Genomic DNA, 5,000 nt, shown 5'->3' with positions numbered 1-5,000 from the left:
TTGTCTTTTAGCAAGAAGACCAATTGGAGACGGCAGGAAGATATCAACGGATTGGCAAATGGAACTAAATGGTCCAGGTACAGCAGGCCATGAAGAAAGCCAATGGCATGTTGGCCTTTATAACAAGAGGAATCAAATATAGGAGCAAAGAGGCCCTTCTGCAGTTGTACAGAGCCCTAGTGAGACCACACCTGGAGTATTGTGTACAGTTTTGGTCCCCTAATTTGAGGAAGGACATTCTTGCTATTGAGGGAGTGCAGCGTAGGTTTACAAGGTTAATTCCCGGGATGGCGGGACTGTCATATGCTGAGAGAATGGAGCGCTGGGCTTGTAGACTCTGGAGTTTAGAAGGGTGAGAGGGGATCTCATTGAAACATATCAGATTGTTAAGGGCTTGGACACACTAGAGGCAGGAAACATGTTCCCGCTGTTGGGGGAGCCTAGAACCAGGGGCCACAGTTTTAGAATAAGGAGTAAGCCATTTAGAAAGGAGACGAGGAAACATTTTTTCTCACAGAGAGTTGTGAGTCTGTGGAATTCTCTGCCTCAGGTCAAGTCAAGATTATTCGTCACATATACATACGAGATGTGCTGTGAAATGAAAAGTGGCATTGAATGGCGGTGCTGGCTCGAAGGGCCGAATGGCCTCCTGCACCTATTGTCTATAAATCTCCAGCAACACAAGGCCTTGTATTAGGAGGAGCAAAGGAAAACATCTCAGCTCAAGGACATAGATCCACACAATTGATCATTCCATTGTGTTGACTGGGCCTGTATTCCCTGGAGTTTAGAAGGATGGGAGGAGATCTTATAGAAACATATAAAGTTCTTAAGGGATAGGACAGGCTAGAGGCAGGAAAAATGTTCCCGATGTTGGGGGAGTCCAGACCAGGGGTCACAGTTTAAGAATAAGATGTAGACCATTTAGGACATAGACAATAGGTGCAGGAGTAGGCCATTTGGCCCTTCGAGCCAGCACCGCCATTCAATATGATCATGGCTGATCATCCACAATCAGTAAATCAGTACCCCTTTCCTGCCTTCTCCCCATATCTCCTGACTCCGCTATCTTTAAGAGCCCTATCTAGCTCTCTCTTGAAAGCATCCAGAGAACCTGCCTCCACCACCCTCTGAGGCAGAGAATTCCACAGACTCACCACTCTCTGTGTGAAATAATGTTTCCTCGTCTCCGTTCTAAATGGCTTACTCCTTATTCTTAAAATGGGGCCCCTGGTTCTGGACTCCCCCAACATCGGGAACATGTTTCCTGCCTCTAGCGTGTCCAAAACCTTAATAACTGAGATGAGGAAAAACGTCTTCACCCACAGAGTTGTGAATCTGTGGAATTCTCTGCCACAGAAGGCAGTGGAGGCCGATTCACTGGATGTTTTCAAGAGAGAGTTAGAGTTAACTCTTGGGGTGAACGGAATTAAGGGATATGGGGAAAAAGCAGGAACGGGATACAGATTATGGATGATCAGCCGAACATACCTGGCTAATGAAGTGTGATTGTGATTATACGTAGACAAACAAAGCTGGAGTAACTCAGCGGGTGAGGCAGCATCTATGGAGAGAAGGAATAGGCGACGTTTCGGGTCGAGACCCTTCTTCAGACTGATGTTTGGGTGGGGGGTGAGGGGGGGGGAAAGAGAGGAAGAGGTGTAAACCTGGGTGTTATCTACTCAAGTTTACACCCCAGCGATAGGAACATTGACTTCTCCAATTTCAGGTAGTCCCTGCTTTCTCCCTCCTTCCCCTCCCCTTCCCAGCTCTCCCACAGCCCACTGTCTCCGCCTCTTCCTTTCTTCTTCCCACCCCCCCACCTCCACATCATAGAAACATAGAAACATAGAAATTAGGTGCAGGAGTAGGCCATTCGGCCCTTCGAGCCTGCACCGCCATTCAATATGCTCATGGCTGATCATCCAACTCAGTATCCCGTACCTGCCTTCTCTCCATACCCTCTGATCCCCTTAGCCACAAGGGCCACATCTAACTCCCTCCACATCAGACTGAAGGAGGGTCTTGACCCGAAACATCACCTATTCCTTCTCTCCATAGATGCTGCCTCACCCGCTGAGTTTCTCCAGCATTTTTGTCTACATTCGATTCTTCCAGCATCTGCAGTTCTTTCTTAAACAAGTGATTGTGATTTTGATCACGTTGATTGGCGGTGCTGGCTCAAAGGGCCGAATGGCCTGCTCCTGCACATATTTTCTATGTTTCTATTCATGATAAGCCCTCTGTCAGTCTACTTTATCCTAAAGACAACACCCCCTCCCAGCGACGGAAGGGCCCTTCCACAAACCCATGGTTGTCCAAGTGACAGATGGCACAATGGGCTAAGTGCTCGGCTGGCGACTGGAAGGTAGCCGGTTCGAATCCCGCTTGGAGTGCATACTGTCGTTGTGTTCTTGGGCAAGACACTTCACCCACCTTTGCCTGTGTGTAAATGTAATGTAATTATGTGAAGCACTTTGGGGACAATGCAAGTTGACTAAAAATGTGCTATATAAATAAGATTATTATTATTATTATAGGTGTGGCCGCAGCCTTGTAGATGTCACGTGGCCTTAGAAACATAGACATAGACAATAAGTGCAGGAGTAGGCCATTCGGCCCTTCGAGCCTGCACCGCCATTCAATATGATCATCCAACTCAGTATCCCGTACCTGCTTTCTCTCCATACCCCCTGATCCCTTTAGCCACAAGGGCCACATCTAACTCCCTCTTAAATATAGCCAATGAACTGGCCTCGACTACGTCCTGTGGCAGAGAATTCCACAGATTCACCACTCTCTGAGTGAAAAATGTTTTTCTCATCTCGGTCCTAAAAGATTTCCCCCTTATCCCTAAACTGTGACCCCTTGTTCTGGACTTCCCCAACGTCGGGAACAATCTTCCTGCATCTAGCCTGTCCAACCCCTTAAAAATTTTGTAAGTTTCTATAAGATCCCCCTTCAATCTTCTAAATTCTAGCGTGTACAAGCCGAGTCTATCCAGTCTTTCTTCATATGAAAGTCCTGACATCCCAGAAATCAGTCTGGTGAACCTTCACTGTACTCCCTCTATAGCAAGAATGTATTTCCTCAGATTAGGAGACCGAAACTGTACGTAATACTCCAGGTGTGGTCTCACCAAGACCCTGTGCTTGGTGAATGGACCAGTGCTCTGGTGGATGTCAGCCCGGCCTTACTCTTGCATTGGATGCGTTGGCTAACGCATCACCTTGACCACCTCACCTGCCGGAGGTGTGTGGATGTGCGGCACAACATCCCTCCATAACAAGAGGAGTCAAATATAGGAGCAAAGAGGTCCTTCTGCAGTTGTACAGGGCCCTCGTGAGACCACACCTGGAGTATTGTGTACAGTTTTGGTCCCCTAATTTGAGGAAGGACATTCTTGCTATTGAGGGGGTGCAGCGTAGGTTTACAAGGTTAATTCCCGGGATGGCGGGACTGTCATATGCTGCGAGAATGGAGCAGCTGGGTTTGTACACTCTGGAGTTTAGAAGGATGAGAGGGCATCTTATTGGAACATATAAGATTGTTAAGGTTTTGGACACGCTAGAGGCAGGAAACATGTTCCCGATGTTGGGGGAGTCCAGAACCAGGAGCCACAGTTTCAGAATAAGGAGTAAACCATTTAGAAAGGAGACGAGGAAACACTTTTTCTCACAGAGAGTGGTGAGTCTGTAGAATGTAGAATGAACACGGGGATGTGTCTCGGCCCGTCACCACACTCTCTGTACACTCACAGCCGAGTTGTGTTGTCCTCTCATTCCACGGACTAGTCTGTACATGACTCCACTCCGGCAGGTTGGTACTGGAACAATAACACGACCGAGTACTGGATGGAGATGTCAACAAGATGTTGGAGCAGGCCATTGTAGACAAGGGTGGGGCAGTGGACAGGCAATGGTGGATCTACACCTCACGCTGCCACAGCAAGGCCAGCAGCATCATCAAGGGCCAGCAGCATCATCAAGGACCACTCCCACTTCCCCCCTCTCCCACCGGGCAAAAGGTACAGAAGTGTGAACACACACACCTCCAGATTCAGGGACAGTTTCTTCCCAGCTGTTATCAGGCAACTGTACCGTCCACAACAACCAGAGAGCAGTGTTGAACTACTATCTACCTCATTGGTGACCCTCGGTCTGAAGAAGGATCTCAACCCGAAACGTTGCCTATTTCCTTCGCTCCATAAATTCTGCCTCACACGCTGAGTTTCTCCAGCGTTTTCTGCTCGATTTTCCAGCATCTGCAGTTCCTTCTGAAACACTTGGACTATCGTTGATCAGACTTTGCTGGTTTTACCTTGATTCAAACAATATTCCCTTATCATGTATTCCCTGTACACTGTAAATGGCTGAATTGTAATCACGTATTGTCTTTCCGCTGACTGGTTAGCACGCAACACAAGCTTTTCACTGTACCTCACTACACGTGACAATGGACTGGACTGTCGAATGGTGATGTGGACAACATTCCCGTTTCCAGTGTGTAGATGTCAACAACAGTTTGTCCTGGTTCAACCATATTAACTCTACTTCCTCGGAGACTGTGGAAGCTCCAACCTCACTCATCCATTTCTACACATGCACCCTGGAAAGTATCTTGTCTGATGCACCACAGCAGCTCTGCCCAAGAGCGCAAGTAATTGGATGTAGCCCAGTCCCACACACACCACACTCCCCACCATTGTAGATGTAGCCCAGTCCATCACACACACCACACTCCCCACCATTGTAGATGTAGCCCAGTCCCACACACACCACACTCCCCACCATTGTAGATGTAGCCCAGTCCCACACACACACCCATACTCCCCACCATTGTAGATGTAGCCCAGTCCCACACACACCACACTCCCCACCATTGTAGATGTAGCCCAGTCCCACACACACCACATTCCCCACCATTGTAGATGTAGCCCAGTCCCACACAGACCACACTCCCCACCATTGTAGATGTAGCCCAGTCCCACACACACACCA

General features: G+C 48.3%; 1 protein-coding gene across 2 annotated transcripts in view; it reads left to right on the top strand.

Annotated features, from left to right (window-relative positions):
- Positions 1–5,000, top strand: part of LOC129701984 (muscleblind-like protein 3) — a 34,696-nt gene that overhangs the window by 1,439 nt on the left and 28,257 nt on the right. The window lies entirely within an intron of this gene.

This window comes from Leucoraja erinacea, chromosome 12, assembly GCF_028641065.1.
Source record: "Leucoraja erinacea ecotype New England chromosome 12, Leri_hhj_1, whole genome shotgun sequence".
NCBI classification, from domain to species: Eukaryota; Metazoa; Chordata; class Chondrichthyes; order Rajiformes; family Rajidae; genus Leucoraja; species Leucoraja erinaceus.
The sequence above is the reverse complement of the archived record's forward strand: the minus strand, read 5'-3'. Positions and strand labels throughout refer to the sequence as shown.